Genomic DNA, 27,926 nt, shown 5'->3' with positions numbered 1-27,926 from the left:
ACTGCGCGACAGCCGCAATGGAAAGACGTAATTCGTTGCTTCTCGAAGTCTTGTGTGTATAATGGTTGATGTAAACTTAGTTGCATTTTTCTGATAGTAGGCCTATAATGCACATGTTTTGTAAAGGATGAAAAGACCGTATAGTGCCGCAGCGAGTCCTCAAACAATTTTCGGTACCTACTGTAATTTCACTTCAGGAAGTATTAGGGAAACTTTTGGTACTTGGCCCAGATAATTAGCAGGCTGGACGCTAATAGTATTTCCTTAATCTTATCATTATACAAAATTTAATGGACATTACAGTACCGCGATCTTTTGTCTTAAGTGCGCTTAGATTCAGCTGGCATGCTACATCGGATGCTATAAACATAATTATTTATTGCTTGTCTCCAAGCACCAGTATTAGTTCTTCATATTTCGGAGTTAATCGTTGTTCTTTGCCACAATCAATCAGTAGATAAGTAATGCTTTATAATTTCTTTAGAATAGTGGGAACGCTCTCTGAAAGCGGGCTAATTCCTGTTTTCCTTACTTTGTTTTCAGTGCCCGTCGGCTAAAGCTTGAATTGGGTGTCCTTGACGTAATGGAAGTCGCTATGCAAGTGCACTGTAAATAGGCATGCTTAAGAGAGGGAAAAGTAAACAAAAAAGGTGAACAGACTGACCAGAAAAGAAACACCGCAACATATACCGGCGATATTTATCTCAAAAATTACCGATCCGATGGGGTCAATATTATACAAAATTGTTTCTTTTATAGCGGCGTAACACCATAAATGGAATTGAATTATGGAGGAATTGTAAGCTGCCCTGCTTCGTGTGTGATTGTATCTTACGAAACATTTAGTTGATGTGAATGTTGGCAACTGGTTTGTAATGCAGAGCAGCACAGCCTATGGGCCCTCAAATAAAAATATAGAAAAATGCTTTTGTTTTAGTATTGTAGTGCAGCACCTCTCAAACCGTAGGGGACGTAGACGTAATTATTTTGTATGAGCTTATTCGGCTGAATTAAGCCAGCATTCACCTTGCAAACACCGCACTTCCCAGCCGCAAGCTCCTAGTGGCTTCCCGGCTAACGCGTGGCACTTCTGATGACAAAATCGCAAGTATTTTTAAAAGAATTGCAAACGAAAGTTTGACGGTTTGAAGTGAGTTCGATTTCTCGGAAAAGAGAGTTATTCCAAATGTCATTTCGTCGAGACCCGGACCCACGAAATTTTTACGCCCTTTCGCTCTTAATTAAAAAGTTTCTCTGTTAAGGCCAGCGCCACAGGTTCAGCGTAGGGATCTGTTTTGGTCATTAGTCTGAAGACTGGTTTGATGCAGTTCTCCGTGCTTGTCTATCTTGTGCAAGCATCCACTTATATCTGTTTACTGAATTCATCCTTCCATTACCACTGCCAAACTGACAATTCCTTGATTCCCCAGGATGTGTCCTATCAACCGTTCCTCTCTTTCAGTCAAGTTATGCCACAATTTTTTCTTCCCAGTTCTGTTCAGTACATTCTTATTAGTCACACGATCTAGCCACCGAATCTTTAGCATTCTTCTATGCACTTCAAAAGCTTCTATTCTTTGCTTGTCTTAATTGCCTCATCCACCTTTCACTTCCAGACAAACACTTTCAAAAAATTCTTCCAGGGTTGTGTACGAGGTGTCGCAGGAGGAGTAGCCAATCTTCAGAGATACAACAGTAACGATCGTTTGAAGGAAAAGGTCTAGTAAACGTGGGCTCTAAAATGCATACCGTAAGAGCTTTGAGCACTTGTTCGTCTTCGCTATTGTGAAACACATCTCTTCTACTGAATAAGTGCTCATAGCTTTTGAGGCATGCATTTAAAACCCATGTTTACTAGACTTCTTTGCCTCGAACCATCGTTCCTGCAATATTCCTGAGTATTAGTCATTCCTATTGAGACACCCTGTACATAATAAACACGGCTTCCTTAAAAAAAATCTGTAAGGCCTACATCGAGCGAGGTAGTGTATTAGCTAAGGCACTGGGAGGATAGCTCTCCAGATTTAGGTTCTCCATAGTTTTCCCTAAATCACTTACAGCGAATACTGGAATAGTACCTTTGAAAATGACATGGACAGTTTCCTTCCCCAATGAGAGCTTGTGCTCTGTCTCCTGTGCACTCATCATCGACGGGGCGTTAAACACTAATCTCTCCTCTTTTGTAAGGCTTATGTGTTTATTGAAAAGGAAAAACAAATAGTTTTCTTCCACTATAGATTTAATAAATTTTGGATTCTACCATGCCATATTTTAGAACAAAGATGCGTGGGCATACGAAATTAAACGAGCACATCAGTTCATTTGTGGGTGAAATTACACCCTTCAGTTAACAGGTAGTATAGTTTGTCTATGGCACGGGCTGGTTGTCAAAGGCTTGCGCGACCTCTGCTGGCGACTGTTTCCAAACCATACTAGATTGGACTAATAGGATGTACAGGCCAACGGCACTGCCGTGTAACAACGGTTCCTGTCAGAGCACCGAAGTTAAGAGCTATCGGGCTTGGCTAGCACTTGGTGGTGACCGTCCAGGTCTGCCCAGCGCTGTTGGCAAGCAGGGTGCACTCAGCCCTTGCGAGGCCAATACTGAGGGGCCACGTAATTCAAAGGTAGCGTCTCCAGTCACGAAAGCTGTCAACGGCCGGGAGAACGGTGTGCTTAGCACATGTCTTTCCATATCAGCATCCAGTGACGCCTATCGGCTTTGCATGACGCGGCAGTCGGTCGGCACCGTTGGGCCTTCCGAGGTCTGTTCGGACGCAGTTTAGTTTAGTAGGATGTACAGAGTCCAACTTTGTTATAGTGACAAACTGATCTGCAGCGTAGCTCAAACTCTAGGTTCGTCTTTGCCACAATTGCTGACACCTACTTTGGCTGGTTCAGCAATTTCTAATCTCGGACAGAACCCATTATGCCATTACTTGCTTCATATTTAATTCGATTTTCGTTATAAATAACTAAAATCACAAGGTAAATTCAGAAAAGTTGTATTACAAACCCTAATAAAGAAATCCGCGATAAATAATTTGCTGCAAATTACGTAAGTATGCCGTACATCACCTAAAGAAAAATACCTTTCTTTAGGGAGGGGGGAGTCGTAACGTAAGTCCGACAGTGTAAGTGACCGTAGTGTCAGAAATCTTAACTGACTAACGCTCAAAGAACCCCTGTTAGCTGGGGATGAGTGAATGAATGAAGGTAGGTAGTTAGATAAGGTGCTTTGATTTTTTTTAAAAAAAAATTCCCGTCTCAGTTGCATGAGTATATAATTTTTGCTGCGGTTATTACCGGTTTCGGGCTGACACGCCCATTCTCAAACTACAGATCCCACATACGAGCGTAAGTAACGCAAAGCGAGCAAGTAGTGACAAAGCCGCTATATACATGATAACACCATCAGCGATCAATCACTTGGATCGTACGCAACCGTCAAATATGACTCCTTTCCGCACGAAAGTGCGACTCTTGCCGAACCGTGAAATATTTTGGTTATCCTCCCAGGCACTCTACTGTAGAAATACCGAATAAGATTGTCGAGAACCCACATGTTGGTGAAAATGATTATTCTAATCCTACAGATTCGCAATTAGTACACTAAGGAAGTCGGATACAGAACTCTCGTCCGACCGATGCTGCTGGATTTTTCACAGGTATTAGGCCATTATCAAATATGATGAAAAGAAGGTCTAGAAAAGAGCTGATCGATTAGTGACAGGTTTTTTTTTCGGTTTGAGAGAAGGTCACAGAGTTCAACAAATTGTATTGAGGTACATGCAATACATTGTGCACCATAGAAACGATTCAAAGTGCTCTTAAATTTCAGAGAGCTGACGTTCCATTTAGAAAGAAAAGCCATCCGTAACCCGAAGGTTGGTTGCAACACCGCAAGTGCCTTACTAGAATAGTCCTGTCGGACGTAGTATGGCGTTGCCTTCTTTCGATCCTTGAACCGACGTACCCAACCAGTTATATGGGGACCTACCATTTAATGTGAACCCGACTCGAAGTACAACTTGGCATGTTTTCGCGTTAAAAATCATTTCCAGATATTAATGGATAGATAAATGATCCCGGGACAGAATGATAATCGGACCCTAAATCATTGGCTCTATTGCCTAGCTCTTGCCAATTATAATACTTTATATATTTCTAAAGTTTTAGCGCCTCCTTCTTTACCTTCAGCCCTGCCTTTCGATCGACATTTTTAGCGTCCTGTTCGAAATGGAATCAAATTGACTTCTCAAAAAAAAAAAAAAAAAAAAAAAAAAAAGAATTCCCTTATGAACTGAAACTGAGGTCCTCTTCTATAAAGTTCAGTTCTGAAAGGGGGTCACGGTTTGTTATTCTCTCCTCCGTCCCTCCTCACCAAAGATAATTTGTCACCCCACTCTCAACGCGCCACAGATGCCTGCGAGTTAAATAACAATAATAAAATAAACAGTGTTTAATATCATGATTAGATGTTGTTTAATAACAATAAAATGTGTTTTAATATTATAGTAATTTGTTACATTGGTGATTAACACATCGCATTAGCGTAACATCCAAGAATTGCAATTTATCCAGGAAAACGGTGTGCCTCATGGTTCTGTCCTGAGCGTCGTCCTCTTTGCTATCGCCATTAACCCTATAATGGCCTGTCTCCCGCCAGCCGTCACCGGCTCCCTTTTTGTGGACGATTTTGCCATCTGTAGCAGTTCGCCACAGACCTGTCTTATTGGGCGACGTCTTCAGCGATGTCTCTATCTACTTGACTCATGGGGCGTCTACAGTGGCTTTTGTTTTTCCACTGACAAAACAGTTTGTATGAATTTCTGGCGACGCAATTGGTTTCTCCCACCATCTTTACACCTTGGGCCTTTTGCTCTTCCGTTCGCTGAAACTACGAAATTCCTGGGGCTCATGCTCGATAGGACACTCTATTGGTCCTCCCACGTTTCTTACCTGGCAGCCCGCTGTATGCGGTCCCTCAGAGTCCTACGTGTCCTCAATGATACTTCTTGGGGTGCTGATCGAACCACCCTCCTCCGTTTGTACCGACCCCATGTCCGCTCGAAACTAGACTATGGATGTTTCGTATATACAGCTGCACTTCCATCCCTCTTACGCCGTCTCAACACTGTCCACCATCGTGGCATCCATTTGGCCACGGACGCCTTTTAAACTAGCCCAGCTGAGAGTCTGTATGCCAAAGTTGCTGAACTACCACTGTCCTACCGCCGTGACATTCTTCTCAGCAAGTATGCATGCCGTTTGTCTGCTATGCGTGGCCACCCATCCTATGCCTCCTTCGATAATTCCTTTGATCACCGGTATGGGCCCGCCTCTGTTTTCTGTTACCTCCTGGAGTCCACTTTCGGCTCTTAACCCGGCTACTTAACTTCATACTATCTGCAACTTTCCCGGTGGGTGTGAACCCTTCACCAAGTTGGCTTCGTGCGGTGGCCCGTGTTCACCCAGGCCTTCATTCGCTTCCTAAGGACACTACTCCAGCCTCGCTCTATCACCTTCAGTTTCACGTCCCTCGCATAGAACTTCGCGATAGTACACTGATGGCTCTCGGACTGACCGGGTGTGCCTTCGTCATTAGCGCTGACGTTTTCGGTATCGGCGTCCGACACTCTGCTCAGTTTTTACAGCAGAGCTCTTCGCCCTGTATCAGGCCACGGAGTACATCCGGCGTCACAGGATTTTCAATTGTGTCTTCTGCTCAGACTCTATCAGTGCCCATCAAAGTCTCTGTGCGCACTACACCGCCCATCCCTTAGTGCGACGGCCTCAGGAAAACTGTGACATGCTCACTCCACTCTTGATGAAGCCACTGTAATGTTAATGTGGTTTCCTGGTCATTTCGGTCTGCCAGGAAATGAGTCTGCTGACGTGCTGTGAAGGCTGCAGTCCTCGTACCTCAGCCCACTGGTTCCTGTATTCCCCCCCCCCCCCCCCCCCCCAATGGTCTCTGTGTTGTCGTCTGTCAGAAGGTGGCGTCACTTCGGCATCGCCATTGGTCCTCCCTTCATGAGAATAAGCTCCACATTATTAAGCCTCTCTCATCCGCTTGGACGACCTCCTCTCTGCCCTCCCTCCGGGAGGATGTCATTTTAACTACGTTGCGTATTGGGCACTGCCTTTTTAGCCATCGCCATGTGTCAAGTGGCGCTGCCCCACCACTTTGTGCACATTGCGCCCAAGTTTTAAATGTCCGCCATTCCCTGACGGAATGCCCAATTTTTTACCGTTTACGTTCCCGCTTGGGTTTGCCGCATGATGATGATGATGATGATGATGATGATGATTGGCTTATGGGGCGCTCAACTGCGCGGTTATCAGCACCCGTACAAAGTCCCAATTTTTGTACACAGTCCAATCTAACCACTGCCATGAATGATAATGATGGTGAAATGATGAGGACAACACAAACACCCAGTCCCCGGGCAGAGAAAATCCTCAAGCCGGCCGGGAATCGAACCTGGGACCCCGTGATCCAGAGGCAGCAACGCTATCCACTAGACCGAGTTAACGGCCGTTTTAGCGAACGACGCGCGGGCTGTCGAGCGCTTTTTAATTTTTATCCGTCGTAGCAATATGGCGAGGGCGATTTCATTTTTAGTTCTGGACCTCCGTTTCTCTATGGTTTATTTTATACACCTCTCTTCGCGTCCCTGTTTTTAACTGTCTTCTCTTACGTCGATTGTGATGGACGTGTAGTCGTTTATCTCCTCTGTGTCTTCCTGTTCTATAGTTCTGACTTGAACACTATGGCCCCAGTTGTTTTTGCGCCCTAAAACAAAACAAACAAACAAACAAATTGAATTGCACAGATATATATCATTTGAGAATCATACGTCCGAAAATTAGAGAAGTACATGTGCCACGCACACAAACGAGGGCATGCAGGAAAGCAGTCCCTCCGAATTTTTATGTTTAAACTCTTGATTTTGAAATAAAACAAAGTTTGTTAGCATTCTACTCTCTTACTCTTCCATACAGGATGACCATTACTGAGCTATATGAAAAAAATCTTCATAATTTCTGAACGGTTTGCGTTGGGACGTTCAAACTCCACGGTTGGCCGCGGGGCATGATGGGAATTAGTATGCGCATGCGTGGTTTGGTTTAGCGACGAAGCCCACTTTCATTTGGATGGGTTCGTCAATAAGCAAAATTGACGCATTTGGGGGGACTGAGAATCCGCATTTGGCGATGTAGAAGTCTCTTCACCCTCAACGGGTGACTGTGTGGTGTGCAATGTCCAGTCACGGAATAATCAGTGCGTTATTCCTTGATAGCACGGTGACTATCGAACGGTACGTGAAGGTTTTGGAAGATTATTTCATCCCCATTATCCAAAGCGACCCTGATTTCGACAAGATGTGGTTCATGCAAGACGGAGCTAGACCCCATCGAAGCAGGAGAGTGATGTGGAGGAGCACTTCGGGGATCGCATTCTGGCTCTGGGGTACTCAAAGGCCACTGACATGGGCCTCGATTGGCCGCCGTGTTCTCCGAATCTGAACAAATGCGACTCCTTTTATGGGGCTATATTAAAGACGAGGTGTACAGCAATAACCCACAAACCACTGCTGAGCTGAAAACAGCCATTCAGGGGGCCATTGACAGCATCGATGTTAAGACACTTCAGCGGATCACTCAGGATTTCGCTATTCGTCTGCGCCACATCAGCGCCATTGATCGCAGGCACAACGAATATGACATAATTTAAATCCGAATATCTGTAGTGACATATTGAGTAAAGTGTGTGCACGCCGTAGTTTGTAACTAATTTAAGTTTTTTTCATGTTGTTGTTGTTGTTGTTGTGGTCTTCAGTCCTGAGACTGGTTTGATGCAGCTCTCCATGCTACTCTATCCTGCGCAAGCTTCTTCATCTCCCAGTACGTACTGCAGCCTACATCCCTCTGAATCTGCTTAGTGTATTCATATCTTGGTCTCCCTCTACGAGTTTTACCCTCCACGCTGCCATCCAATACTAAATTGGTGATCCCTTGATGCCTCAGAACATGGCCTACCAACCGATCCCTTCTTCTAGTCAAGTAGTGCCACAAACTCCTCTTCTCCCCAATCCTATTCATTACCTCATCATTAGTTATGTGATCTACCCATCTAATCTTCAGCATTCTTCTGTAGCACCACATTTCGAAAGCTTCTATTCTCTTCTTGTCCAAACTAGTTGTCGTCCATGTTTCACTTCCATACATGGCTACACTCCATACATATTACTTTCAGAAACAACTTCCTGACACTTAAATCTATACTCGATGTTAACAGATTTCTCTTCTTCAGAAACGCTTTCCTTGCCATTGCCAGTCTACATTTTATATCCTCTCTACTTCGACCATCATCAGTTAATTTGCTCCCCAAGTAGCAAAACTCCTTTACTACTTTAAGTGTCTCATTTCCTAATATAATTCTATCAGCATCACCCGACTTAATTCGACAACATTCCATTATCCTCGTTTCGCTTTTGTTGATGTTCATCTTATATCCTCCTTTCAAGACACTGTCCATTCCGTTCAACTGCTCTTCCAAGCCCTTTGCTGTCTCTGACAGAATTACAATGTCATCGGCGAACCTCAACGCTTTTATTTCTTCTCCATAGATTTTAATACCTACTCCGAATTTTTCTTTTGTTTTCTATACTGCTTGCTCAATATACAGATTGAACAACATCGGGGAGAGGCTGCAACCCTGTCTCACTCCCTTCCCAACCACTGCTTCCCTTTCGTGTCCCTCGACTCTTATAACTGCCATCTGGTTTCTGTACAAATTGTAAATAGCCTTTCGCTCCCTGTATTTTACCCTTGCCACCTTCAGAATTTGAAAGATAGTATTCCAGTCAACATTGTCAAAAGCTTTCTCTAAGTCTACAAATGCTAGAAACGTAGGTTTGCCTTTTCTTAATCTAGCTTCTAAAATAAGTCGTAGGGTCAGTATTGCCTCACGTGTTCCCATAGTTCTACGGAATCCAAACTGATCTTCCCCGAGGTCGGCTTCTACCAGTTTTTCCATTCGTCTGTAAAGAATTCGCGTTAGTATTTTGCAGCCGTGACTTATTAAACTGATAGTTCGGTAATTTTCGCATCTGTCAACACCTGCTTTCTTTGGGATTGGAATTATTATATTCTTCTTGAAGTCTGAGGGTATTTCGCCTGTCTCATACATTTTGCTCACCAGATGGTAGAGTTTTGTCATGACTGGCTCTCCCGAGGCTGTCAGTAGTTCTGATGGAATGTTGTCTACTCCCGGGGCCTTGTTTCGACTTAGGTCTTTCAGTGCTCTGTTAAACTCTTCACGCAGTATTATATCTCATATTTCATATTCATGTACATATGCTCTTACATTTCTATAATATTGTCCTCAAGAACATCGCCCTTGCATTGACCCTCTATATACTCCTTCCACCTTTCTGCTTTCCCTTCTTTGATTAGAACTGGGTTCCCATCTGAGCTCTTGATATTCATACAAGTTGTTCTCTTCTCTCCAAAGGTCTCTTTAATTTTCCTGTAGGCAGTATCTATCTTACCCCTAGTGAGATAAGCCTCTACATCCTTACATTTGTCCTCTAGCCATGCCTGCTTAGCCATTTTGTACTTCCTGTCGATCTCATTTTTGAGACGTTTGTATTCCTTTTTGCCTGCTTCATTTACTGCATTTTTATATTTTCTCCTTTCGTCAATTAATTTCAATATTTCTTCTGTCACCCAAGGATTTCTACTAGCCCTCGTCTTTTTACCTACTTGATTTCCTGCTGCCTTCACTACTTCATCCCTCAAAGCTACCCATTCTTCTTCTACTGTATTTCTTTCCCCCATTCTTGTCAATTGTTCCCTTATGCTCTCCCTGAAACTCTGTAAAACCTCTGGTATAGTCAGTTTATCCAGGTCCCATTTCCTTAAATTCCTACCTTTTTGCAGTTTCTTCAGTTTTAATCTACAGTTCATAACCAATAGATTGTGGTCAGAGCCCACATCTGCCCCTGGAAATGTCTTACAATTTAAAACCTGGTTCCTAAATCTCTGTCTTACCATTATATAATCTATCTGATACCTTTTAGTATCTCCAGGGTTCTTCCATGTATACAACCTTCTTTTATGATTCTTGAACCAAGTGTTAGCTATGATTAAGCTGTGCTCTGTGCAAAATTCCACCAGGCGGCTTCCTCTTCCATTTCTTCCCCCCAATTCATATTCATCTACTACGTTTCCTTCTCTCCTTTTTCCTACTACCGAATTCCAGTCACCCATGACTATTAAATTTTCGTCTCCCTTCACTATCTGAATAATTTCTTTTATTTCATCATACATTTCTTCAACTTCTTCGTCATCTCCAGAGCTAGTTGGCATATAGACTTGTACTACTGTCGTAGGCGTGGGCTGAGTGTCTATCTTGGCCACAACAATGCGTTCGCTGTGCTGTTTGTAGTAGCTTACCCGCATTCCTATTGTTTTATTCATTATTAAACCTACTCTTGCATTACCCCTATTTGATTTTGTATTTATAACCCTGTATTCACCTGACCAAAAGTCTTGTTCCTCCTGCCACCGAACTTCACTTATTCCCACTATATCTAACTTTAAACTAGCCATTTCCCTTTTTAAATTTTCTAACCTACCTGCCCGATTAAGGGATCTGACAGTCCATGCTCCGATCCGTAGAACGCCAGTTTTCTTTCTCCTGATAACGGCGTCCTCCTGACAAGGGAACCTCCCCATCGCACCCCCCTCAGATTTAGTTATAAGTTGGCACAGTGAATACGCCTTGAAAAACTGAACACAGATCAATCGAGAAAACAGGAAGAAGTTGTGTGGAACTATAAAAAAATAAGCAAAATATACAAACTGAGTAGTCCACGCGACCATTGGCAACATCAAAGATAATCTTAAATCAGGAGCGCCGTGGTCTCGTCGTTAGCGTGAGCAGCTACGGAACGAGAGGTCCTTGGTTCAAGTATCCCCTCGAGCGAAAAATTTTTCTTTATTTTCGCAAAGTTATGATCTGTCCATTCGTTCATTGACGTCTCTGTTCACTGTAATAAGTTTAGTGTCTGTGTTTTGCGACCGCATCGCAAAACCGTGCGATTAGTAGACGAAAGGACGTGCCTCTCCAATGGGAACCGAAAACATTTGATCGCAAGGTGATAGGTCAACCGATTCCTCCACTGGAAAACACGTCTGATATATTCTATACGAGACTGGTGACGGCATGTGCGTCACATGACAGGAATATGTTGTCGACCCACCTAACTTGTACACTTGGCGAATGGGTAAAAAGAATCTTCTACCTTGCCCGATTTAGGTTTTCTTGTGGATGTGATGATCACTACCAAAAAAGTGATGAAAACATAAGAGTTTGTCACATAAACTGCAACAAATGAATCCAAAAGTCTCACAGTCGCACACTTTTCCCTGTGCTGTGTCAAAACATATGTTTTTAACGTTTTCAAATTTTTCCGTGTGTAGACCGCCAAATCCTGCATATGTCCAAGCAAATCTGAACATGTCCTGGAATTTTGGAGAGCGAAGTTGATTATGTGTGAGTGCCTGAACTTTAATAATTGTCTGAAAATAAAAAATTAAAATTTGTTCCCGAAGGAAGACTTGAACCAAGGACCTCTCGTTCCGCAGCTGCTCACGCTAACCACGGTACCACTGCGCTTATAAGGTCTGTCTATGCTTGAAACTGCTTATCTTGCGCATGGACTACTCAGTTTGTATATTTTGCTTATTTTTTCATAGTTCCACACAACTTCTCTCTGTTTTCTCGATTGATCTGTGTTCAGTTTTTCAAGGCCTATCCACCGTGGCAACTTATAACTAAATCTGAGGGGGGTGCGATGGGGAGGTTCCCTTGTGAGTAGTCCCGGCCCGGAGATCCGAATGGGGGAATATTTTACCCAAGAGGACACCATCATCATTTATCCATACAGTAAAGCTGCATGCCCTCGGGAAAAATTACGGCCGTAGTTTCCCCTTGCTTTCAGCCGTTCGCAGTATCACACAGCAAGGCCGTTTTGGTTAGTGTTACAAGGCCAGATCAGTCAATCATCCAGACTGTTGCCCCTGCAACTACTGAAAAGGCTGCTGCCCCTCTTTAGGAACCACACGTTTGTCTTGCCTCTCAACAGATACCCCTCCGTTGTGGTTGCACCTACGGTACGGCTATCTGTATCGCTGAGGCACGCAAGTCTCCCTACCAACGGCAAGGTCTATGGTTCATGGGGGAAGGTTTTTTTTCATGTAGTTCAATAATGGGCACCCTGTATTTGTAGCTATCTACCGCTAAAGAGCTCTGATCGTATCGTGTAACTACACTGAGGTGAGAAGTCATGGGATAACACATATGCACATACACAAATGGCCGTAGAATCGCGTACACAAGGTATAAAAGGACAGTGTATTGGCGGAGCTGTCATTTGTACTCAGGTGATTCATCGTGTGAAAAGATTTCCTTTGTGATTATGGCCGCACGACGGGAATTAACAGATGCATGGGACATTCCATTCCGGATATTGTTAGGAAGTTCAGTATCCTGAGATAAAGTGCCAAGAGTGTGCCGAGAATACCAATTTTCAGGTATTACCTCTCACCACGGACAACCCAGTGGTCGGCGTCAGTGGGCTATGGCAGCAGACAATCAACGTGAGCGCCTTAGCTAACAGCACGACATCGCTTGCAGCTCTTCTCCTGGGCTCGTGACCATACCCGTTGGACCCTAGACGACTGAAAATCCGTGGGGTGGTCAGACGAGGCACTTTTTCAGTTGGTAAGAGTTGATGGTAGGGTTAGAGTGTGGTGCAGACCCCACGAAGCCGAAGCCGTGGACTACAGGTGTCAACAAGGCAATATTCCAACTGGTTGTGGCACCATAATGTTGTGGACTGTGTTTATATGGAATGGACTGGGTCCTCTGGTCCAGCTTAACCGATCGTTGTGCTACCTGCCGCCGTTGGATAAGCAGCTGCCAGCAGAAAGTCGTATACTCCTAGCTCACTCATTTGTTACATAGTTTAATTCTTAATTTCTTTGCGTGTTTTTGGTACTTGCATTGTTCAAATTCATAAATTTCGGGCGTATTATAGTATGTGAGAGTTGTAGCATCGCGTTTTAGTACCTGAATAGTGTAAAATCGCGTAGTCTCCTTCCGCCACCAAGTAGTGTGTCAGCAGTGCGCAAGTAGCAGCATTACTGCATTTACTAGGCAATCTTGTATTTTAATAACCGTTTAAATTTTGTGTCGATTTGTTTGTGCTCTCTGTAGATTAGTTCAGACGTTCTTTGCACAACAGTTTTTAGCATGGATAGGGACTGCAACTGCTGTGTTCGGATGCAGGCTGAGTTGGTATCCCTTCGCTCCCAGCTTCAGGCAGTGTTGGCTTCGGTCACTCAGCTTGAGGCTGTTGCCAATGGGCATCACTGTGGGGGTCCGGATGGGGGTTTGTCGGAGACGGCCAGCTCGTCCCACGCATCCCCCGATCGGACTACGACTGTGGCTGCCCGGGATACTGCCCGCATTGAGGCTGATCCCTCGCCTGTCGTAGAGTGGGAGGTCGTCTCGAGGTGTGGCAGGGGGCGAAAGACATTCCGGAGGGCTGAACGGAAGGCCTCTCCAGTTTGTCTGACGAACCGGTTTCAGGCTCTGTCTGAGGCTGATACTGATCTTCGGCCGGACATGGCTGCTTGTCCTGTTCCAGAGGTTGCCCCTCAGTCTGCAAGATCCGGGCGGTCGCAGAGGGTGGGCTTACTGGTAGTTGGGAGCTCCAACGTCAGGCGCGTAATGGGGCCCCTTAGGGGTATGGCAGCAAGAGAGGGGAAGAAAACCAATGTGCGCTCCGTGTGCATACCGGGGGGAGTCATTCCAGATGTGGAAAGGGTCCTTCCGGATGCAATGAAGGGTACAGGGTGCACCCATCTGCAGGTGGTCGCTCATGTCGGCACCAATGATGTGTGTCGCTATGGATCGGAGGAAATCCTCTCTGGCTTCCGGCGGCTAACTGATTTGGTGAAGACTGCCAGTCTCGCTAGCGGGATGAAAGCAGAGCTCACCATCTGCAGCATCGTCGACAGGACTGACTGCGGACCTTCGGTACAGAGCCGAGTGGAGGGTCTGAATCAGAGGCTGAGACGGTTCTGCGACCGTGTGGGCTGCAGATTCTTCGACTTGCGCCATAGGGTGGTCGGGTTTCGGGTTCCGCTGGATAGGTCAGGAGTCCACTACACGCAGCAAGCGGCTACACGGGTAGCAGGGGTTGTGTGGCGTGGACTGGGCGGTTTTTTAGGTTAGATGGCCTCGGGCAAGTACAGAAAGGGCAACAGCCTGAAAAGGTGCGGGGCAAAGTCAGGACATGCGGGCACCAAGCAGCAATCGGTATTGTAATTTTAAACTGTCGAAGCTGCACTGGTAAAGTACCGGAACTTCAAGCGCTGATAGAAAGCACCGAAGCTGAAATCGTTATAGGTACAGGAAGCTGGCTGAAGCCAGAGATAAATTCAGCCGAAATTTTTACAAAGGCACAGACGGTGTTTAGAAAGGATAGATTGCATGCAACCGGTGGTGGCGTGTTTGTCGCTGTTAGTAGTAGTTTATCCTGTAGTGTAGTAGAAGTGGATAGTTCCTGTGAAATATTATGGGTGGAGGTTACACTCTACAACCGAGCTAGGTTAATAATTGGCTCCTTTTACCGACCTCCCGACTCAGCAGCATTAGTTGCAGAACAACTGAGAGAAAATTTGGAATACATTGCACATAAATTTTCTCAGCATATTATAGTCTTAGGTGGAGATTTCAATTTACCAGATATAGACTGGGACACTCAGATGTTTAGGACAGGTGGTAGGGACAGAGCATCGAGTGACATTATACTGAGTGCACTATCCGAAAATTACCTCGAGCAATTAAACAGAGAACCGACTCGTGGAGATAACATCTTGGACCTACTGATAACAAACAGACCCGAACTTTACGACTCTGTAAGCGCAGAACAGGGAATCAGTGATCATACGGCCGTTGCAGCATCCCTAAATATGGAAGTTAATAGGAATATAAAAAAAGGGAGGAAGGTTTATCTATTTAGCGAGAGTAATAGAAGGCAGATTTCAGACTACCTAACAGATCAAAACGAAAATTTCTGTTCCGACACTGGCAATGTTGAGGGTTATTGAAAAAGTTTAATGCAATTGTAAAATGCGTTTTAGACAGGTACGTGCCGAGTAAAACTGTGAGGGACGGGAAAAACCCACCGTGGTTCAACAACAAAGTTAGGAAGGTACTGCGAAAGCAAAGAGAGCTTCACTCCAAGTTTAAACGCAGCCAAAACCTCTCAGACAAACAGAAGCTAAACGATGTCAGAGTTAGCGTAAGGAGGGCTATGCGTGAAGCGTTCAGTGAATTCGAAAGTTAAATTCTATGTACCGACGTAACAGAAAATCCTAGGAAGTTCTGGTCTTCCGTTAAATCAGTAAGTGGCTCGAAACAGCATATCCAGACACTCCGGGATGATGATGGCATTGAAACAGAGGATGACACGCGTAAAGCTGAAATACTAAACACCTTTTTCCAAAGCTGTTTCACAGAGGAAGACCGCACTGCAGTTCCTTCTCTAAATCCTCGCACAAACGAAAAAATGGCTGACATAGAAATAAGTGTCCAAGGAATAGAAAAGCAACTGGAATCACTCAACAGAGGAAAGTCCACCGGACCTGACGGGATACCAATTCGTTTCTACACACAGTACGCGAAAGAACTTGCCCCCCTTCTGACAGCCGTGTACCGCAAGTCTCTAGAGGAACGGAAGGTTCCAAATGATTGGAAAAGAGCACAGGTAGTCCCAGTCTTCAAGAAGAATCGTCGAGCAGATGCGAAAACTATAAACCTATATCTCTGACGTCGATCTGTTGTAGAATTTTGGAACATGTTTTTTGCTCGAGTATCATGTCATTTCTGGAAAGCCAAAATCTACTCTGTAGGAATCAACATGGATACCGGAAACAGCGATCGTGTGAGACCCAACTCGTTTTATTTGTTCATGAGACCCAGGAAATATTAGATACAGGCTCCCAGGTAGATGCTATTTTCCTTGACTTCCGGAAGGCGTTCGATACAGTTCCGCACTGTCGCCTGATGAACAAAGTAAGAGCCTACGGAATATCAGACCAGCTGTGTGGCTGGATTGAAGAGTTTTTAGCAAACAGAACACAGCATGTTATTATCAATGGAGAGACGTCTACAGACGTTAAAGTAACCTCTGGCGTGCCACAGGGGAGTGTTATGGGACCATTGCTTTTCACAATATATATAAATGACCTAGTAGATAGTGTCGGAAGTTCCATGCGGCTTTTCGCGGATGATGCTGTAGTATACAGAGAAGTTGCAGCATTAGAAAATTGTAGCGAAATGCAGGAAGATCTGCAGCGGATAGGCACTTGGTGCAGGGAGTGGCAACTGACCCTTAACATAGACAAATGTAATGTATTGCGAATACATAGAAAGAAGGATCCTTTATTGTATGATTATATGGTATCGGAACAAGCACTGGTAGCAGTTACTTCTGTAAAATATCTGGGAGTATGCGTGCGGAACGATTTGAAGTGCAATGATCATATAAAATTAATTGTTGGTAGGGCGGGTACCAGGCTGAGATTCATTGGGAGAGTCCTTAGAAAATGTAGTCCACCAACAAAGGAGGTGGCTTACAAAACACTCGTTCGACCTATACTTGAGTATTGCTCATCAGTGTGGGATCCGTACCGGATCGGGTTGACGGAGGAGATAGAGAAGATCCAAAGAAGAGCGGCGCGTTTCGTCACAGGGTTATTTGCTAACCGTGATAGCGTTACGGAGATGTTTAGCAAACTCAAGTGGCAGACTCTGCAAGAGAGGCTCTCTGCATCGCGGTGTAGCTTGCTCGCCAGGTTTCGAGAGGGTGCGTTTCTGGATGAGGTATCGAATATATTGCTTCCCCCTACTTATACCTCCCGAGGAGATCACGAATGTAAAATTAGAGAGATTCGAGCGCGCACGGAGGCTTTCAGACAGTCGTTCTTCCCGCGAACCATACGCTACTGGAACAGAAAAGGGAGGTAATGACAGTGGCACGCAAAGTGCCCTCCGCCACACACCGTTGGGTGGCTTGCGGAGTATAAATGTAGATGTAGAAATGGTTATGTTCTACTATTTGGAGACCATTTGCAGCCATTCCTGAACTTCATGTTCCCAAACAACGGCATCACGTCACTGGTCCACAACTGTTTGCGGTTGGTTTGAAGAACATTCTGGACTATTCGAGCGAATGGTTTGGCCACCCAGATTGTCCGACATTTATGGGATATAGTTGAGAAGTCAGTTGACCCGCCAGGTTAGCCGAGAGCGCTAATGCGCTGCTTCCTGGACACGGGTTGGCGCGCCGGCCCCGGATCGAATCCGCTCGGCGGATTGACGACGACCGGTGTGCCGGCCAGCCTGAGCCTGTATGTGGTTTTTAGGCGGTTTTCCACATCCCCCTAGGTGAATACCGGGCTGGTCCCCACATCCCGCCTCAGTTACACGGTTCGCAGACATTTGAACACTTTCGCACTATTCCATGGATTACTCTAGTCGCAGACAATTGGAGTTTGGAGTACACCAATTCCATCCCGGGGGGTACGGGGTGGCGGTAGGAAGGGCATCCGGCCACCCCTTAACACTAACATTGCCAAATCCGATTAACCATGCCGACCCTGCCTAACTGCGGGAACAGGCGCAAGTGAAACAAACAAAGAAAGAACGTCGAGAAGTCAGTTCGTGCAGAAAATCCTGCACCAGGAACACTTCCGTAATTATGGACGGTTATAGAGGCAACGTTGCTCAATATTTCTGCAGTGGACTTCCAACGACTTGAGTCCATGCCACGTCGAGTTGCTGCACTACGCCGGGGAAAAGAAGGTCCGACAGGATATTGGAAGATATCTCATGACTTTCGTCACCTCGGTATATGCCGGTGCGTGAGAAACAGCGTACTGTAATCTAGTTTCAAATTCGAAGTGTGGGTCCACACATGGAATACCCCCTCCTTCACGTACGTACAGGGCGAGCTTCGTGACACGTTGCATTGTCCTGCTGGTAGATGCGATCGTGCCGAGGAAAAACAAACCGCTTGTTATGGTGGACGTGGTCCTCAAGGATAGACGGGTGCTTTTGATCCTTTGTGTCTTCAAGAATGACGAGGTCATCCAGGAAATGTCACGAAAACATTCTCCAGACCATAACTTCCCCTCCTGTGTTTGCTTCTGGACGTTTCACGACGTACACGCCAACGGCCATCTGTCCGATGGAGAATAAAACGCGATTCACTTGAAAAGGCCATCTGTCGCCGCTCAGTGGACATAGAGTTGCGGAATTGCCTTAGTCGCTGATGAACAGCAGTCAGCATGAACCAGACGCCTGCTGTGGATGCCCATACGCGGCAACACTCGTTGAACCGTGTTTGAGGAGACACTGTTGATAGCCCCTTGGTTCATCAGGGCGGTCAGTACTCAAAGCTGCTCGTGTCTTCGTCCGTACTCATCTCCGCAGCCGTCATCTGAGGACCGCAATTGCCTCGACCCCGGTTTTGGATAGCGCGATTTTGCCATGCACGGTGTATTTTCACCACGGCCGCACGCAGACAGTGTAAAGCCTAAACTGTTTCGGAAAGCTTCCACCGTTGACTCGAAAGCCAATGATCATGCCATTTTGGACATAAGATAATAGCTTTGCTTCCACCTTATGTTTTCCGCATCCACCCGACACGCTATACTCTTCGTTGCTAGTGCTGCCGCCTGAGCGTGGTTATTGCGCGTTGATGTCGAACATAGTTGGTAGTCACATTAATTTAACAGGACCATCTGTTATTGGAGAGTGTTGGGACCCACTTTACCCTGTCGTTCAGCGATGAAGATACGGGCAAAGCAAGTTAAGTTTAGGCCAGAAAGTGTAAAAGATGTGATAAATTTGATTGAAGCCAGAGAGCAGTTCTGCCTAAACAATTTAAAGCTGTGGCAGTTCTGAGTTTCGGCGAAATGAACACTGACGGACGTATTACAAATCATCTGGTGATGGTCCGCAGCTTAGACATGGAAGCAGCCTGTATATTATGAATTTGACGCCACAATGACAATAGAGCTGCTGCAGGCGATAATTAATGATATTGAAGAAGCTGGACTGCACATTGTTGCCGTTACTTGCCATATGGGAGCCACAAATTTGAGGGTATGGAAACAACCAAACATAACCATAGACAAAACATGTTTCAAATCGTGTGGATCATGACCGCAAGATACGTGTATTCTATGACATGCCTCACTTGTTGAAGCTAATCCACTGCAGATGGAACAACTATAAACAAAACATCCAGTACAGGATCTTTTGAGTCTTGACACTTGTGATCTTTCAATTGTCCATCACATATCGGAAGAGCATGTGAGTGTTGCTGGACGAATTCGCCAATATGTCAGAGTGGCTGCTCGGTTATTTGCAAGGCCTATTACACAGGCTGTAAGGTTTGCCCTCAAGAAAGATCAGGAAGCTAATTTTATAGAATTAGTAAATGATGATTTCGATATGCTAATATCGAGATTCCCTAATGATGATGAAAAGACTCTGCTGAGAAGTGATTATGGGCTCAATCTTGAAAATCAGGAAGGTACACTAAACGATTTTTTGAAATAACAATTAAATCCAGACCATTAGCTACTTACAGGCAGGGACAGTTGAAAATTTGTCCCCCGACCGGGACTCGAACCCGGGATCTCCTGCTTATGTGGCAGATGCTCTATCCGACTGAGCCATCGAGGACACGGAGGATAGTGCGACTGCAGGGACTCATCTCTGGCACGCTCCCCGCGAGACCCACATTTCCAACTTACCGTCCGCAATTTGCGACTTCAGTGGTGTGAAGCGAGAGCTCATCAGAGGGCGGGGTGGAGGTCATTAAAGCTGGTGCCAGTGATGGCCGTTTGGTGGTTAGGAGGTCACTCGAGGGCCAGCAACCAACCTGTCTGTGTGCTAGACACACTGGACCTACACCTCCGGTTATGGTCTGGGGTGCGATTTCGTATAATAGCGGGACCACTCTCGTGGTTATCCCACACACCCTGACTGCAAATGTGTACGTCAGTCTGGTAATTTGACCTGTTGCGTTGCCATTCGTGTACAGCATTCCAGTGGGTCATTTCCAATAGGATAACGCCCGCTCACATACCGCTGTTGTAACCCAACATGCTCTACAGAGTGGCAACATGTTGCCTTGGTCTGCGCGATCACCAGATCTGTCTCCTATCGAGCACATATTAGACGTCTTCGGACGACTACTCTAGCGTCATCCACAACCATCATTAACTGTCCCTGTATTGACTGACCAAGTGCAACAGGGATGGAACTCCAGTCCACAAACTGACATCTGGCGTCTGTACAACACAATGTATGCACGTTAGATGGCTTGCATTCAGCATTTTGACGGCTACACCGGTTATTAATGTACCAGAATTTCAGTTTGCAATGACTTATCTCGGTCTTCATTAACCTGTGATCGTTCATGCTAATCGCTTGAATACGTTACCTAGACAAATGAATTCCGGAAATTTCATTACTCTACATTAACGATTTTTGGGTGTTGCACTTTTTTCTGCCAGTGTAGTTCTAAGTGCAGATGGTCATCTTTGCAGGTACCGTAGGTAAGCTTTGACGAGATATTTCAGAAAGTAGCAGGTCACATTATGGTCACTGCGTAATGCTACGTTCCAAGCCATCCTAAGTTGAGAGAAAATCTGCTCCCATATTAGGTGATAGGGACTCTTTAATATTGAAGTTAATTGTTTGCAATACAGATTGCACTAAAAAAATCGAACATTAATGTTTTGTGGCTGATACCGGCACTGTAAAAGATTACTAACTTTGTCGTAGTTCTTCACTGGGCTGTCGCGTCATTGCCTAATTGTGTTCAGCAACGGACGATTAGAGTCCTTGCAGTGAGGGGCATGCAGACTACCGTTACGTAACGTCCGGGGGCGAGCCGTCAGTTAGGAACACGAGACCAAGGATCGGTATCTGCCCTGAAGCCACGGCTAAGGTTTCCGATACGAATGGAATGCTACCAAGCAAATTACTGTACCAGTCTTAGTTGGCAGGATAAAAATACCGATTCCTCCGCGGATAGAAGATCATGAATAGGCAGAAAGACACGTTAGTGTCAGATTACACGATCGCAAAACAGTGACTGGAAGCAGACACATCCATAAAATATCCGTGAGTAGACGCACGGGGCGACTTGAAGTGGAACGACCACATAAAGCTGATGCAAGGAAGGCAGATGCATAACAAATATTCGTCGGACCCTCAGGAAGTTTAGACCACACACGAAGGATATAGCTTACCAGATCCTCGTTCGACCAATACTTGAATGTTGCTCTTCGGTGAAAATTGTAGTTATCAGCAGTAGATTTTCCCGCGGACCGTTCCGCTACTTGGGCTGGAACAGGGAAGGGGGGGGGGGGGGCGGCAGTGGCACACGAAGAACCCTTCGCGACACATCTTAAGGCGGCTTGCGGAGTGTAGTGTAGATATTCGGCTTGTTTGTGTAGCGCAACAGAAACTGGTGCGTTTTTCACATTGATTATTTAACTAACTTAAGATTGAATGCAGGCTGTCAAGTTTTACTGTGAATCCATGTTAAATGTGTGACAGAGTGTAATTTTTACTCTGTACTATATAATAATTAATGTTTATTTTTTATTGCTACAATAGCACTTCCTTTCATTGCCAAACTGACAATTACTTGATGCCTCAGGATGTTTCCTATCAACCGACTTCTTCTTTTGGTCAAGTTGTGCCATAAATTTATTTGTTATCTGATCAACCGATCTAATAATCTTCCACATTCTTCTGCGGCACCGCATTTCAAAAGCTCCTATCACCATCTTGGCTGAAATGCGTATCGCCCACGTTTCCCTCCTCCACAAAAGGGTACACTGCAGACAAGAACGTTCATAAAAGACGCCCAAACACTTAAATTTATATTACGTGTTAACAGATTCATTTGTTTCTGAAGTGATTTCCTTCGTATTGCCGCCTGGCATTTTATGCCTTCCGGTATTGGCATGAATTCGATATGAATTATTATATGAAATGCCAAGTCCTTTTTATATAGCTAATGAAGATTACTGTTTCCTTATGCATACTGCATGAAGTGCGTAAATATGTTTGACAGGAATACTATATTCACTTCACGGGAATGAATATGCATTGGCGCGCTTCATAGCGAACTATTACCTGCTAATGGCTCAGCGTCCGAAATTTCATTCTTAAATAAATTTAATAACAGCTCATTTGGAATATATTGCCATTTCTGATACCTGTTGAAGTTTGGGGCTTATAAATGGGATGACGTCTCTACTACACCAAAAATTCTATTAGAGCCACATGTCGAATAGTTCAAACATTTCAGTTGTTTGAGGTGCAAAATCTCTTATCCTGACGAAAGAGACATGTAACATAACCTGGAAAAATACCTCATGAGCCGTACAGTAGAAATAACACTGCAAAAGAACGTTTAAAGAAACCACTCAAGAATTTTACAAAACAGTGATGATATCATGTTTTATGTATGGAAGTCAGACGTTGGTACTGACAATATCAGTCGCATCAGAAAGTGTGTAAATAAGTTTTCTGAAGAAATATGTCGATGAATATAGGCCTGTATAGCAAAATCAGAAAAACGATGACATAAGAAAATGTAATAAATGAAAAAAGCATCCTTCGCCGTAACTGGAAAGAAAATAAAATCAGGATGAAGAGCGGCAGATTCTTTCTTTATCCCCGCCTTTTCCCGTTATTCGGGGCCAGCTTTCCTCATAATGGCTGTCCCACTGGTACGGATCACTTCACAAAGGCTTAGCCTCTTCGTATAACTTTGGATGTTCGTTAACCTCCTGGCTTTGAGGTCTTACTTTCACTTTCATCTTTATAACCAGGGAAAGGCACCTTTTCACGACGTGGCCATCAGGTCTTCGTATTATGTGACTGTACCATCTCAGACTAGATTTTGAGAGTTGTTTATTTATGAGAGTGAGTTTAAAGCTACGTCTTCTACATTCATTGCGCGCTTTGTCTTTCGATGTTACATCTCCATATTGTGCCATGTGCATTTCTGTTACATGGAGCTTCTCTTCGAGTGTTCTTTTTGATGGCGAGACTTCAATGCCATATAACAGCACTGGTCTTGCAGCCGTTTTGTAAATGTTGTCAGACCTCGTACCTGGAGTAGCAGAGCAACTCGACGTGGCATGGACTCAACAAGTCGTTTGAAGTCCCTAAGAGATATATTGAACCATGCTGTCTCTATAGTCTACCATAACTGCGAAAGTGTTGCCAGTGTAGGATTTTGTGGGTGAACTGACCTCTTCATGTTGACCCATAAATGTTCGATGCGATTTATGTCAGGTGATCGGGGTGGTCAAATCATTCTCTCGAATTGTCCAGAATGTTATCCAAACCAATCGTGAACAATTATAGCTCGGTGACATGGCGCATTGTCATCCATAAAAATTCCATCCTTGTTTGGGAACTTAGTCCATGAATGGCTGCAAATGTTCTCCAAGTAGCCGAAAATAATCATTTGCAGTCAGTGATCGGTTCGGTTGGACCAGAGGCCCCAGTCCACGGCCGATAACATTATGGAACCACCACCAGCTTGCACAGTGCCTTGTTGAAAACTCGGGTCCATAGCTTCGTGGAGTCCGCGTCACACTCAAAACCTACCATCAACTCTTACCAACTGAAATCGAGACTCATCGGACCAGTCCGCGGTTTTCCAGTCGTCTGTGGTCCAACCGTCATGGTCACGAGCGCAGGAGAGGCGCTGCAGATGCACTGTTAGCAAAGGCACTCGCGTCTCTCGTCTACTGCCACAGCCCGTTAACACCAAATTTCGCCGCACAGTTCTAACGGATACGTTCGCCGTACGTCTCACGTTGATTTCTGCTGTTATTTCACGCATTGTTGCTTGTCTGTTAGCACTGACAACTCTACGCAAACGCCGCTGCTCTTGGTCGTTAAGCGAAGGCCGTCGGCCATTGCGTCGTCCGTGGTGAGAGGCAATGCCTGAAATCTGGTATTCTCGGCACACCCTTCACACTATGGATTTCGGAATACTGAATTTCCCAACTATTTCCGAAATGGAATTTTCCGTGCGTCTAGCCCCAACTAAGATTGTGCGTTAAAAGTCTGTTAATTCCCCCCGTGCGTCCATAATCACGACGGAACCCGTTTCACATAACGTATCACCTGAATACAAATGACAGCCCCGCCAATGAACTATATCCTTTTATATCTTTTGTACGCGATAATACTGCCATCTGTAAGTGCGCATATCATTATCCTTTGACTTTTGTCACCTCGGTATACCTGCTTCAGTTAATTCGCTCTCTGATATTACTGATCCCAGATAGCTGAAATTTGTAGTTTCGGGAAGTGTGACGTTATCAAGCTTGATAGTGTGATTAATGTGGCATGGGATGTTGAAACCGCACGTCATAACTCAATCTTTCTTCTTCCGGTATGTAAGCCATTTTTTTCTAGTGCCTTCCTCCACTCCACCAGACTGTCTTGAATTTCTCGCCAGTTATAAGATATAATGGCTACATCAACAGCACACACGAGATTCTACGCTATTGTTTTTTGAGTTTGTGCGGAATTCGTCGCAAGTTTGGACGTTGCTGTCTATGGCCGTAAGTCGTGTTTAGTACTCCGGAACATATATGCATGTAGAGCTTGCCTTGTTAATTATCTTGGTACTCGGACAAAACCTTTTTCTCGATGTATAAACACTAATCAAAGATTTTGCTTGTTTTCTCGAAATTTCCGCATTTACGATTGTAAGTAGCAAGAAAGAAGGAACTTGGAACGGACGGAATTATTTATGAAACTCTTTATTTGTAGGCGTAGCAAGTAGTAAAGCCTAATGGGTGATGGTGATCGTCGTCGTCGTGGTGCTGCTGCTTGTAGACTATTGTGAACGTAGACCGAAAAGTTGCTGTATTAACTATCGCCCGTTTAACAGGTGTGTGTTACGAGAAAGCCCAGTTGATGTTGGCAGAATACGAGTGGAACGTTGCCGTAGGATTTCGTCAGATTTTAGTCTGATGGTTCGCAGCCGATTGCCTTTGTGATACAACAGTGACCGGGAGCTTCCCGAGAGACAATTGCTGCTAGCGTTTCAATATTAAGGCTGTCTTTCTCTGACGCAATAGCGAATCATCCGACGAGGCCTTAAGACGTCAGTGGCTGTGTTGTTGACCTTATCCGCCATGTTTTTCTGCCGTTTATCGAAAGTCGTCCACAGTTGAAGGCTAAGAATTGACGATCTCGTTTGGCAACCTGATGTCTTTCGTAAACTCCTGTTATCTGCCACACAGCGCAATGCAGATTTTGCGTCACTACGTCCTGCGGTTTGTGTCAAGCGGCCCCCATACAATCAGTATTACTGGAAAGCAATACTGTGCAATATTTTTGAAGTTGTCCTTAGACTGTTCAATAAAACTGCGTTAATGTTGTCCAATATTCTGTCCGGTTCGATATGTTGGTCGGTCACGACGCGGCTCTTGTGGTAATTTGATCTACTTCGTTGCGAATGGAAGAAAGAGGCGGATGGAAAAATTGGCATAAGATGATTCAAAATTTCTTATTGAGAGGGTTGAGGTCGAACAAGATAAATGATAATCAGAGCGTCTTAAGGATTATTAGTCCACGGTTTGAAACATTACTGGAAGCTGTTGCACCTGTGTTTGTTCTTAAAGAATTAAATATTTTGAATGATATTCCCGTAGCTGTAGGGTACCGATCCTCGAATTTAATGAGCAATAACTCAAAAGAATCATCTTTAATTTTTTTTGTCTTTGTCTTCATCTGCACTAACATTCCATGATGTAGGCAATGATTTGTACATTTCTAAGCACTCTAGTGTGGATACTCTTTTTTCTTGTTCAGATAACTTAAGAGAATGCAGCCGGGTGACGTCTTCGACGATCGCTGACATTTCCACAGGTAGCACCCTGCCATTTTAAAGGCAGAACTGCACCAAATTATCGACAGGGAAATTTCTTAACATCCCAATAGCTGGAAGCGCATGCCAGAATCTCCCTGTTATATTCCACAGGATGACCGGTGCCAAGACAATAGTGTGCAACAGCCGATTTGCTCGGCTGTTGGAAACATGTACGACGCTTATGCTCAGGACACGGGCGGTCCTGATAGTCTAACCTATATATGACATGCCAAAATTGCAAGGAATACGTTAGAAACCCGCCTTAACGCAAACCTGCCCTTCTTTTAATTTTTTTCGATGTCCTCCTTCAATCCTTACCTGGTAAGGATTCCATACCGATCAGCATACTCTAGCAGAGGACGGATAAGCGTAGTGTAAGCAGTCCCTTTATTAGACATGTCGCATCATCCAAGGGTTCTGTCAATAAAATACAGTCTTTGGTTCGCCTTCACCACAAACTATCTGTGTGATCATTCATTTAAATTGTTCGTAACCGTAATCACTAGGTATTTAGTTGAAGTGACAGCCTTTAGATTTGTGTGATTTATTATGTAACCGAAATTTAACTGATTTCATTTAGTACTCCTGTGGATGACTTCATGCTTCTCGTTACTTAGTCAGTCACCGCTTTTCGCACCATATAGATATCTCGTCTAAACCATTTTGCATTTTTTTCTGGTCTTCTGATGACTTTACTAGGCGATAAATCGCAGCATCATCTGCAGGCAGAGGGCTGGTCAGATCGTCTAGTGAACCGCTTATGTAGATCAGGAACAAAAGAGGGCCTGTAGTGCGGCAGATATCACTTCCGCCGTCCGGAATGGCCGAGCGGTTCTAGGCGCCTCAGTCTGGAACCGCGCGACCGCTACGGTCTCAGGTTCGAATCCTGCCTCGGCCATGGATGTGTGTTATGTCCTTAGGTTAGTTAGGTTTAAGTAGTTCTAAGTTATAGGGGACTGATGACCTCAGCTGGTAAGTCCCATAGTGCTCAGAGCCATGTTTTGTTATCACTTCCGTTTTACTCGATAAATTTCCGTTAACTACCGTCAGCGACCGTTCTGACAGGAAACCTCGAATCCATTCGCAAAATTGAGAAGATATTACATAGGCATGCAATTTGATTAGAATACGCTTGTGGGGATCGGTATCAAAAGCCTTCTGGAGACCCCGAAATATGGAATCAATTTGGTAACCCCTGTTTAGAGCACTCACTACTTCGTGAGAATAAAGAGCTAGTTGTGTTGCACAAGAACGATATTTTCTGAATCCGTGCTGAGTACGTGTCAGTAGATTGTTTTCTTCGAGGTGATTTATGATGTTCGGGCACAGGAATCGCTTCAAAATTCTACAGCAGATCGATGTGCTATGGGTTTGTAATTAATTAGGCAACTCCTGTCTCTTGTACTGAGTATTAGTGTTGCCTGTGTAATTTCCAGTCTTTAGGTACGAGTCTTTAGTCGCGCGAGCTCTTATATATGATTGCTAAGAATGCGGTTATTGTATCTGCATACGCTGAAAGGAACCTGGTTGGTATACTATATGGACCGGAGACCTTGCAGTTTCTTGATTTAAGCTGTTTCACTACACTGACGATATCTACTTCTAAGTTACTCGTGTTGTCAGTTGTTTTTGATTCGAATTCTGTAATATTTACTACTTCTTGTTTCGTGAAAGAATTTCAGAAAATCATGTTTAGTAACTCCTCTATAGTTGCACTATCATCGGTAACATTACCATTGGTACTGCACAGTGAAGGTATTGCTTGTATCTTGCCGCCGGTGTGCTTTACGTAAGATTAGGATGTCTTTGGATTTTCCGTCAGATTTCTAGACAGGGTGT

The 27,926-nt window shown here is 44.6% G+C and overlaps 1 protein-coding gene and 1 non-coding gene across 2 annotated transcripts in view; one reads left to right on the top strand and one right to left on the bottom strand.

Annotated features, from left to right (window-relative positions):
• The window catches only part of LOC126248403 (amidophosphoribosyltransferase-like), a 286,462-nt gene that overhangs the window by 1,524 nt on the left and 257,012 nt on the right, over positions 1–27,926 (top strand). The gene's annotated exons all lie outside the window — the stretch shown is intronic.
• Positions 19,770–19,843, bottom strand: Trnam-cau (transfer RNA methionine (anticodon CAU)). The gene has a single exon. It is a non-coding gene; the product is annotated as a tRNA-Met (tRNA).

This window comes from Schistocerca nitens, chromosome 3, assembly GCF_023898315.1.
Source record: "Schistocerca nitens isolate TAMUIC-IGC-003100 chromosome 3, iqSchNite1.1, whole genome shotgun sequence".
Taxonomy (NCBI): domain Eukaryota; kingdom Metazoa; phylum Arthropoda; class Insecta; order Orthoptera; family Acrididae; genus Schistocerca; species Schistocerca nitens.
The sequence above is the reverse complement of the archived record's forward strand: the minus strand, read 5'-3'. Positions and strand labels throughout refer to the sequence as shown.